The sequence below is a fragment of the Bos taurus genome, chromosome 12 (assembly GCF_002263795.3).
Source record: "Bos taurus isolate L1 Dominette 01449 registration number 42190680 breed Hereford chromosome 12, ARS-UCD2.0, whole genome shotgun sequence".
Taxonomy (NCBI): Eukaryota; Metazoa; Chordata; class Mammalia; order Artiodactyla; family Bovidae; genus Bos; species Bos taurus.
The window spans coordinates 26,569,609-26,581,305 of record NC_037339.1 but is presented as its reverse complement, the minus strand read 5'-3'; the positions used below and the strand labels follow the sequence as shown (position 1 = coordinate 26,581,305).

Below are 11,697 nucleotides of genomic sequence, written 5' to 3'. Positions count from 1 at the left end.
CTGATAGTTTGGCTATGTTTAATAAACTCATTTTATTTGGGTTTGATCCCTGGGCTGGGAAGATCCCCTGGAGAAGGGAAAGGCTACCCACTCCAGTATTCTGGCCTGGAGAATTCCATGGACTGTATAGTCCATGGGGTCACAAAGAGTCGAACACAACTGAGCGACTTTCACTTTTACCAAACTAAACGTTGCTTAGTCAACAGGTCTTTTTGGAGAACTGACAGTTGACACCTCTTTTTAATTGCGATTCAGTTGCACTTTGCTTAAACTTCTGCTGTAAGCACTATGCTGTAACTTCATTGTTGGTTAATTGTCTGATTATCTGCCTTCCTTTATAAAATGGTAAGCTTCATGAAAGCAAGGTTGTGTCTTTGTAATGCCAGTGCTCATCATCAGTGTGCCAAAAGGTAACCAGGAAAAACAAAACAAAAGACATACATATTTCCTTGAATAAATGGATGAATGAACAGCCATCCTTGAAGTCACATATCCATTTTTAATCCACTAACCTAGTTGTTTCACCCAAGGCTTTAATCTGGCTTCCATTTAGACCCAGCCAAGGGGAAGCACCAATAAGGGGTCAGAACACGCTAGCAGAACAGGGACCAGGTACTTACTTCCCCAGCTCCCTGCTCCCAGGTCACAGCTGGCGGAGGTTGCTCTGCTGAGGCCACAGCTCCTCCTCAGGGACTTTTCTTATAGCTATATTGCTCCAGGTTCTAATAGTCACTTCCTTCCCTTTGCCCCCACAGGCCATGGCACAAGTAAATACCCCTCCTATTGACTGCCTTCACCATCCTTTATGGATTTCCTAATCCTAGTTACACACTGGAAATGAGACCCTTCATTAAATCTTCCTCAGTTACCCTATATGGGTGTGCTGTCAGTTTTACAAGGAATCCTGACTGATGCATCTTCTAGGCATAGGGCCCACATAGAAAGAGGTACTACCATCGAGCTGGTATCTCTCACAACATAAGAAGTAGTAAGTCTGAGTCTACCTAAGTAACAATGCCAGGACTCCTTAGAATGGAGACTTGTGCTTCTGGAAAAGCTGTTTCCATTTATGTCTTCTGGGAACTAACCTGGCCCCTAACCACTGAAATCACAGAGTGCCTTTTAAAGTTGTTTCTGGGGGGAAAAGCTTCCTCTCTGAACCTTAGTGAAGTGGTTTTAGGGCAGTAAAGGCCATTATACTTTAGCAAAAACAACTGCATCAAGCTATAACATTTGTGCTGAGTGGTAAAAACCATTCCAGTAGCCTCTATAGCATATCTGGATTATGAAAAGAAAAGCTAAGAAATAAGATATTTGATCTCTTCCCCTCAATTAAAAAATTACTGAAATCTGTAACCCTATTAGGAAAAAATCAACAGAAGAAGCAGACTTCTCTCACATGCAGAAAAAACCTGAGATTTACTCTGATTTTTAGTTGAATTTGATATGTATCGCAGTACATAGCAAGGCCCTTCTATAAACTAATATTCAGGAAAAGAGAAGAAATTTGAAATTGGAAAAAACATCATATGTTTTCACCGGTATATCGAACTACAAGTCCAGGTATAAATCTTTTCAGTGCTGTCAGGCCTAGAAAGGGGGGAATTATATAATGGAATATGCAAGAGGAGGGCTTAAGGTCCTTATACAGATGCAAGTTGATTATAATTAGCACTTCATGAAATTGCTTTTTTTCCCCTACTAGATGAAAAGTGATTCTAAGTGGGACAGAGCTATAAAAGTAAAAAAGTCCTCATTTTTCAATCTACACTAAAGTTTCTTTCCATGTGTGACCTTATTTGGCACTTTAACCTAAGATTGTAATACATGAAGAATTTTAAACATTTCCATTTGCTTATTATGGTTCTTATGAAAAACTGAAAAGATTATCTGAGGGCAGAGTAACTAGCATGGTAGAAAGAAAATTCAAAACCCAAGCTTAGGACTTACACAAAGCCACATAGTTTTGGACAATCTATTTTAATTTTCTGAGTAACAGATTTATCTTTAAGATTTAGTCCTAAAGTTGCTGAGAGGATTAGATAAGAGCACATCTACATAGCACTTCTTACAGTGTCTGGTGCTGTGCACATGGCAACTCAGTAGCAGTTACTGTCATGATCAGTGTCCATGAGTGGCATGAGATTCAGAGACAGTGCTGTTATTCATATCTGCAAACTTTGCCAGTACACCTATGAAGGCAGTAGCTGCCCACAAAGAGTTTCTAACTGTGTACATACACAAATAACTTGACTCAACTTGATTTGAAAAGAGAAGAAGTTACGGTCAAGCAGGAATTTTAACCAAAATTGAAATTCCCCTTGCATTGCTGATTCAGATCTGTTACTACCAAAATACTGCAGAGCCTGTGATGTGGTAGTGCTGAAAAAAATCATCCTTAATGACATAAAGGGCCTGTTTTAAGACTACTTGGTTCCATTAGTATTTCCAAGGTAATACAGTCTTCTGGGTGTCTTCATATTATCAAGTTAACTGGTGCACCATCCTACCAGGGTTGCCAATCACCCTTGAGTACCTTTTATCACATGCTTGGGTTGTTTCTATTTAAGCGCTCTCTGTTCTGCTGACTCACCATCCTCAGAAATGCATGCTGCCTATTATTGACATTTCTGAGAGATGCACAAATTAGACTGAAGCACTGGCAATTAATATTTCTACTCTTCTCTGCATGACATATACAATATTATAAGTGGTACTTTTCTTTTGTAGAAATGAAATTAAGTTACAGAAAAAAGATAGAGTTTTTCAGATCAAAATCAATGACAGGCACTTTCCAGACAGGCTTATAAAGGAAAAGAAAAGACTAAAACATGATGTAGCATTTTTTTTTCTCTCCCAAAAGAGCTTAAAGCAGGAGGTGGAATAGCATCTATGACATTATATCATTTTTAAAAATCCTTAAAGGAATATAATAATTATTTTATCACTTAAATGTCTTTATCATTAAAAATTAACCAAATATAATCTATGATTCAAAAACTGAGCCCCAAATTTATCAGCCATGGTAAAGGCCAAACTTTTAGAACCATACAATGGTTATTATGCATGATTATTGCACAGTATTTGACCACCCAATGGTTACATGCAATAACGCCAAAGTTCTGAAATGGCATCTAAGTCCATACCTGACTGTTAGAAGTTCCCTCTTCACATCCTTCTCTCCGAGGGAGCACAATACAAACTCCATCATCTCCCTGTGCCCAACCTTGGCACCAGTCCTCCTCGCTCCCTTTATATCCACTCAAGTGTCACTTCTATGAGTGTTTCCTAAAAATGGTAACATTCCCCTTTCCCACTTCTTGCTTGATTCTTAGCACTTTTCCATCATTTGACACTGTCACACATCTCAACACCCCAACAGTCTCCACCTAACATGTAGCCACCTGTTGCTTATAATCTGTCTCCTCCTACTGCCCTCCTCCAGGGGATCTTCCCAACCCAGGGATCAAACCCATGTCTCCCTCATTGCAGGTGGATTTTTTTTTTACTGTCTGAGCCACCAGGGATACTACTAGAATGTAAGGACCATGAGATATTTTGCAATGGTTTGCTTATTGCTATACTCTTGGGCCCAGGACAGTGTCTAGCACTAAATACATGTCAAATATTTTTGTTGAATGAATTAGAGAGACCTTCCCTTCCTGACAGTGGAAATCTACATTTCTGTGTAAGTTCCCTGGGGCCAACTACAGGAGAATATCATACTCATAAAGTTAAAAAATTGCAAAATGAGGAAAAAGGAAGGTTGCTTGTCCTGTTTCACTGTTATACTGAATCATTGTCTGATAGACCCATGAAGGGAATATTTAATTCTCCATGGGACTGTACCTTTGTCATACCATTTACTGTTAATTAGGGTTCAGATGCTATGAAGTTAAACTGTGACTATCAGATTTTTATCTTATAGAAATTAAATGATTTTTGTGCAGAAAAAAATAACTCCAAAGATTATACCTTTATTGCACTTTATAAAACAATTTTGTATCTACCTGGCAATCTTTTTTTTTTTTTTCTTCATTGCCTTTAAATGCACTTTGCCTCAAATGCATTTTGAACCAGCTTTACCACTTGTCTGGTTCCCTTACCAATGAATTAAATAAGTCTTTTACATGCATTTAGTCCATATCTGTATGAGAGTAATATTTTAAAATTTTAAAGATAACATTTTGGCAGTTTGTGTGTGTGGTGGGGGTGGGGAGGGGGGTTGTCCTATCACAAGATTCCCAAACATATGATAGAGATCAGGAAAAAAGCAGAAAATCTGGTTTGCTGGCATATTCATTTCTTTGTCGAGTTGTTGGCAAGCTCAAATCAGTTTTTTAAAGTGTCCACTTGTGTTTTGTGATTTTTGACCTATGGCTGATGTTGCAGAACTGGAGAGTCAAGCTATTTGACCAGCTGTTTGTCGTTGAGAACATCTTTCCCTCTTGTTTGGCTTCCCTGGTGGCTCAGATGGTAAAGCGTCTGCCTGCAATGCAGGAGACCCAGGTTTGATCCCTGGGTTGGGAAGATCTCCTGGAGAAGGAAATGACGATCCACTCCAGTATTCTTGCCTGGAAAATCCCATGGATGGAGGAGCCTGGTAGGCTGAAGTTCATGTGGTCACAAAGAGTCAGACATGACTGAGAGACTTCACTTTTCTTTCCCTCTTGTTCGCAGAAGGTAATGGCAACCCACTCCAGTATTCTTGCTTGGAAAATCCCATGGACGGAGGAGCCTGGTAGGCTACAGTCCATGGGGCTGCAAAGAGTCGGACACGACTGAGCAACTTCACTTTCACTTCCCTCTTGTTGCCTAAGTCTCAAATACGTAACTACACTGGGCAAGTATTAACAAAATAGATTATAAAACCTCACAAAGGAGCTCTGTTCTGATTGTTATAAATAATAATAAGCCTGTACAAAAATGTAATATTACCAGAATTCCCAGAAAGTAAACTAAACTTCTAATACTTTAAATATGTTATCATTCATTTCCCAAATCCACAAACCAACAAATAGCTAACAGGAAAACTGCTTGCTGAGAAGCATTTTTATGTAAAAACCCAAGTTTATGTAACCAAAGTGAATCCTTGGACATATTAGACTTGTTTGACCACTTCAGTTTAAAAGCAGCTATATATCTTCTCCCTGACTTTATCTATGTAGACTATAATACAAGAAAACATTTAACAATAGATTTCTATTTTTTTTTCTCATGAATAAACAATTTCATCTGAAGTCCTCAAAACTCCTATGTGTTTACTGTTCGGACAAGACAACATATTTCATATAAAATTTGGGGTTATAAAAAACATAAAATTATTTAATTTAAACAAATTCTGGTAACAAATTAAACAAATTAAATTACAATTCTGATAATTAAATCTGTTTAATGTCATCAGTGACTGTGTTCTATAATATACCAATTTACACATAATATTCAAGATCTTTAGTTAACATTAAGAACTTAAGATAATATTAAATTGGGTTAATTAATAAATAACCTTTGGGTATCTGGATAATTTTTTAAATTTTGTGGAAAGTGAACGTGAAGTCACTCAGTTGTTTCTGACTCTTTGTGATCACATGGACTGTAGCCTACCAGGCTCCTCCATCCATGGGATTTTCCAGGCAAGAATACTGGAGTGGATTGCCATTTCCTTCTTCAGGGGATCTTCCCAACCCAGGGATCGAACCTGGGTCTCCTGCATTGCAGGCAGACGCTTTACCATCTGAGCTACCAGGGAAGCCAAATTTTGTTTAAGTCCAACTAATTTAAAATGTGCTAATTTCTGCTCTACAGCAAAATGATTTAGTTACATGTGGATAATTCTTTTCCGGGGGTAATTTCTAATAAGATAAAATATAACATTTGTCAGAAAGCATAGTTTTATATGTATAAATGTATATATATTATATGAGAAACCCTGAATAATACAACTTCAAGGAAAAGCCCATTGCACTATAAGCAGAAGCAAAGATTACATATATGTGTGTGTGTATATATACAACTCAAGTTTGACACATATATGTATTCATACATATGTCTGTGTGCATACATGCTTATTCCTATCCAACTCTTTGCAACCCCATAGACTGTAGCCTGCCAGGCTCCTCTGTCCATGAGATTTCCCAGGCAAGAATACCGGAGTGGGCTGACATTTCCTCCTCCAAGGACCTTCCTGACCCAGAAATTAAACCCAGTCTCCTGCATCTGCTGCATTGGCAGCAGAATTCTTTACCACTGAGACACTTTGGAAGTTACTCTGTTAATAAGGGACCAAATTTCCCCAAACTTCTGACTTTTTCCTTTCAGTATCAGATTTTAAAATGGGGAGAAAATTCAAAGTGTTTTTTACACCTAAACTGACTTTGGTGTTTTCCAGAGGGTCCTGGGGTTTCCCAGGTGGTGCAGTGGTGAAGAATCTGCCTTTGAGCCATGGGGTTCAATCCCTGGGTCAGGAAGTTCCCCTGGAGAAGGAAATGGCAACCCACTCCAGTATTCTTGCCTGAGAAATCCCATGGACAGAGGAGCCTGACAGGCTACAGTCCACGGGGTTGCAAAGAGTTGGACCCAACTGAGCACGCTCGCACACTTGGAAAATCACAAAGATTTGTTTTGCTTTAATTTATGTATTTGCTATTGTCACTGTAACAAGTCACCACCACTTGTCTTAAAACAACACAAATACAACCCCCCTTACATTTCTGGGAGATCAGAAATACAAAGCAAGGTTCAATCAGCTAAAATCAAGACGTTGGCAGGGACGGTTCCTTCTAGAGGTTCTGAGGGGAGACTACAATTCCCTTCTTTTTTTCAGCTTCTAGTGCCCACCCACATTCCTTGGCTTATGGTCCCTTCCTCCATATCCAAAGCATATCACCCCAATCTCTGCCTCCATTATCACACCACATACCCTTCTCTTTTATATAATCCTTATGATAATACTGGTCTCAATCAGATAATGCAAAACAATCTTCCATTTCAAAAACCTTAATTTAATTATGTCTGCAAATACCAGTTTGTCTTTTATGGTAACATATTTTACATCCTGGGGATTAGATATAAAGTCTCTGGGAACCCATTATTCAGTCTAGCATACCTTGTGAAAAGAGTACCAGAAATAATTAGGTAATCTACTTGAAGACCATGAGCCTGTAGCCCCCAGACGTAGTGGAGCCTGAGGATTGATAATGTTAACCCTTCTGGCAATGCTCTGTTACCTCACCATCAACCAATCGGAGAATTGTTAAAGAACTGATCACACACCTTAAGACTCTTCTCCCTCACCTTGTCTTTTAAAATGCTTCTCTGAAACTCTTTGGGGAGTTCAGTTGATTTGGGCATCAGCTTCCCTGCTCTTCTTGTGTGGCCCTTGCAAAAAAACCTTTCTGCACTCCGAACTCTTGACTTTTTCATTTGCTTGGCCTTGCTGTGTATTGGGCATGTGATCTTGGGTTCACAATACTGAGAGGAGAACCCTTGATGTTCTGACATATCTCTGCCCTGAGACACTTTCTTTTGTTCTCTGTGAGCTATTCTATTTTTTTAAGCTCTGAAGGCAAGGCTTGTAGACAGCTGAAGTCATCTTAGATTCCTTAAAGGCATCACTGAGAGGTATGCAAATATATGCAAATAGAGTATACAACAGAGTAATTAAAATAAAATCTAGTAGCCTTAAATAGATACCAAATAATAGTCCTAGGAGAGGCAATTAATTCTATTGTTTACAACCACTCCCTTTGTTAGCTGATCTTTTTTTTTTCCCCCCCAAATGAAGAGATAAATCACTTTCTTTGCTTCTGTGAAAGAAAAACAAAAAACATTGCATTTATATTCTGCTTCATTTTTGTCTGGAAAAGCATAGCCAAACAATGCCTATTAATAAGAGGAAAAATAACTCAGAAATGGACAACGGCTTGGAAAGTTTTCAGAGTCTGGCCACTGCTCACATTTTAGCCTCATCTTATTCCCCAACCCCCTCTCTCAACTCAGCTCCTTCTACATGGAAATCCTGGCAATTCCACCATCCCACATGCAATCAGTCCCCAACCAAAGGTTATTCCTCCATCAGAAGACAGAACACAGTCCCTGCCTTCAGATGCACACAACCCAGTCAGGGAAAGATATTAAAAAAGCAGGCAATTATATCATCCAGGATGCTGAATGCAATGCTGGAGATGCAAACAGAGCATGGTGGAAGTGTGAACTGGAGCACCTAAAAGAGGAGGAAGGACAGGTCAGAGAAGAGCCTGAAAGATGCTACACTTGAGCTGAGGACTAAAGGAGGTATAGGAAGCAAGTCCTAATAGAGCAGAGACCTAGAAGACAGGATCTAACAATCTGTATTTGGAACAACTACTCAGAGTTACGGGGGTGAAACATCAAGTCTAAGGCTAGGAGGCACAGGAGAATGAGGCTCCAGAGGCAGAGTGGCCAGAGTCTGGGCCCTCGGTTTGCCACTATTAAAAGATGAACTCTGGAGTGTTCAAAGTTCAAAGCTTATTTAAGCAGGGACTTCCCTGGTGGTCCAGCAGCTAAGACTGCCCGCTTCAAATTCATGGAGCCTAGGTTTGGTCCCTGGTGAAGGGCTGGGAAGCCTGGCATGCTGCAATCCATGGGGTCACAAAGAGTCAGACACGACTAAGCAACTGAACAACAACAACAACAGGGAACTAGATCCATATGCCAAGGACTAAAAGATCCTGCATGTAATGAGGAAAACCTAAGATTCAGCGTGCCATAACTAAGATTCGGAGCAGCCAAAAAATTATTTTTTGAAAAAGTTTATTTGAGCAACAATAAATTTCAACCCAGCAGCACCAAACCAGAAGTGGTTAGGAATGTTCTACCAACTGGGACTGGGCAGAGACTTTTATAGAGAAAAGGCAGAGTAAGACAATTTTTGACTCTCTACAGCTTATGGGAGTAACGATCCATCTAGAGTGGAGACCACCTGTGTGCACCTTCACAGAAGGAAAGAGGGGCCAAGACTAAAGAAGCCAGTCTCTAGTTCAGAGGCTGCTACTGTAAAACCCAGGTGGCTTTAGTGAAATCAGCATCAGTGGACAAGAGAGGGGGGAACATTTTAAAGATATTAAGGATGGACAGAATTAACTGAATTGATCATAGATAAAGAGCTGGGGTGAGAAAACAGTCAATGTCACTTCCCAGTTGTCAATGGCAAAGCCCTTTAACGAATCCCAAATAATAAAAACAGGTTTCGGGTAATAAGATAAAGTCTAACCGTCCCCCCACCCCCACTCCACCGCCGCCCCTTTTCCTTTGTGCTTAGTTCCACTGGCTTATAAGGTGGGGCGTGCAGAGGCCGAATACCTGGAGCTTCAAACCAAAGTTCCTGGTATGAACCGGCTGGGCTGCACATCACCTCAGGGCGTGTGCTGCTGCTGCTGCTGCTAAGTCGCTTCAGTCGTGTCTGATTCTGTGCGACCCCATAGGCGGCAGGCAGCCCACCAGGCCCCCCCGCCCACCCCCCCCCCGTCCCTGGGATTCTCCAGGCAAGAACACTGGAGTGGGTTGCCATTTCCTTCTCCAATGCATGAAAGTGAAAAGTGAAAGTGAAGTCGCTCAGTTGTGTCCAACTCTTAGCGACCCCATGGACTGCTGCCTACCAGGGTCCTCCGTCCATGGGATTTTCCAGGCAAGAACACTGGAGTGGGGTGTCATTGCCTTCTCCTCAGGGGGTGTACAAGCGCCTAAAACAGCTCTCAGGCAAGATGGCGGCAGGCCAGGTGCAGAGAGGCTGCGCGATCCTGGAAGGGAGGCAGGAACTGCACAGCGGGGCCAGGCCCGAACCCCGCTCCTCCTCGCTGACTAGATCCCTGAAAAGCCGCCCTGCCCACCACCTGATGCCACCGCAAGAGAGCGTTTACGCTCACATGTCTCCATTCTCTGATAAAGACTTTGCTTCTGAACTGAACTGAGTCTTATTCTGTGGGTGGGCTCGAGTGACACCAGACAGGCTGACTCGTGCAAGGCCTGACTTAAGAACTGCTAACAGAATTTTCATGCTTGGCGACTCTGTAGGTACTGGTATCCACAATGAAACGGAGCATGGGAATAGGATTTGGGGTTGGAGAGATGCTGAGTAGCATATTAAATGTACTGAGGAAAAAAATGCTTGATGAGCAGGAGGCAGATATAGGTTCTGGCACGTGGATGGTCACATGGAGTATGAGTGTAAGGGGATATGGCAATAGGGGCAAAAAGACCCCATAAGAGGCTAGCTGGCAGCTGGGTGGGGGGAAAAAAAAGTGATGGCTGAAGTAGGACAGTGACAACACGGATTTAGAAGTGACAGATTCAAGATATATTTAGGAAGTAAATTGATTTTGTCCCCTTCATTCTTCAACCATTCAAACATTATTCATGAGCCCAAGACTATGTTAATTGCTTTTATGGAATGAGTAATAGAAATCACATGCTAGAAAAATCTGGATGCTGAAGACTTTGGCTTGTATTTTTAGCGTCTTTTTTTTCTACTCTGATGTCTAGAGCCTTCTTAATGTTCATGCTAGAAATACGCGAAAGGAGTATTCCAGTCCTCTTATTTTCTGGGAGTAATGGAGGTGATTTACCCAAGTCACTTAGCTAATTGGTGGCAGAGCTAGAATTACAATCCTTCTGGTTTCTAATACGGTACTGATCTCTCAACTTGGTGTGTACTTATAAATATTTAAAACAGCCTTCTAAAGATACACAGAATGTCAGAGAAGCTACACTTTAAACAATCCATCCTTATGCCCAAAGGTACATTAGAACTAGAATCATGAAATTAATAGCTATTGATACTTACTTACCCAGAATCAATACATTTCTTGGTTAAGATGAGTGGTTGTTTTTGGGTGTAACATAAAGAGATCGGGAAAAGCCCGGTGAACCTGAGTGCTGCTGACAGATGGAAGCAGCATGCTGGGAAGGCGGGGGAGCCTGCAGCTGGACACGGGGACTGGGGCCAGCTTCAGCCAGGCCAGAGCTTAAGACTGGTGTCATGACCAGCCCTGGGCAAGGGTGGAGATATGAAATTAGTAACTGAGTCCATGAATTTAAGAACCTAAAATTTGGAAACCTTCAGGACATCCAGGTTCCTAATCCAGGTCCCCATATTCTAAGTGTTCTGTGACTTTGGACAAACATAATTTTTTTAAATTTTTTCAAAATTGTTGGAGTGTAGTTGCTTTACAATATTCTGTTACTTTCTACTGTACAGCAAAGTGAATCAGCAATACGTGTACATATATTCCCTCTTTTTTGGGTTTCCTTCCCATTTAGGTTACTGCAGAGCATTGAGTAGAGTTCCCTGTGCTATAGAGTAGGTTCTCATTAGTTATGTTTTAAACATAGTAGTAGTGTATATATGTCAATGCCAATCTCCAAATTCATCCCACCCCCACTTCCCCCTTGGTATCCATACATTCGTGCTCTATATCTGTGTCTCTAGTTCTATAAAAAAGATTGTCTATACCAATTTTTTCAGATTCCACATATATGCTTTAATATATGATATTTGTTTTGCTCTTTCTGATTTACTTTACACTGTAAAATTGATTAGCCATATGCGAATGTTGCAGGCTAGAAGTAGAATTGCGCCCCAAAATGTGATATTCTAAAAGAAAACCTATGACCAAAATGGCGCTCTGGCCCTAGACTGGAAGTAAAAATACATAATGTATA

At 40.7% G+C, this 11,697-nt stretch overlaps 2 non-coding genes across 2 annotated transcripts; one reads left to right on the top strand and one right to left on the bottom strand.

Moving 5' to 3' along the window:
* Positions 1–4,458: 4,458 nt before the first annotated feature.
* Positions 4,459–4,530, top strand: TRNAC-GCA (transfer RNA cysteine (anticodon GCA)). Its single transcript has one exon. It is a non-coding gene; the product is annotated as a tRNA-Cys (tRNA).
* Positions 4,531–5,677: 1,147 nt separating this feature from the next.
* TRNAC-GCA (transfer RNA cysteine (anticodon GCA)) lies at positions 5,678–5,749 on the bottom strand. Its single transcript has one exon. It is a non-coding gene; the product is annotated as a tRNA-Cys (tRNA).
* Positions 5,750–11,697: the final 5,948 nt, after the last annotated feature.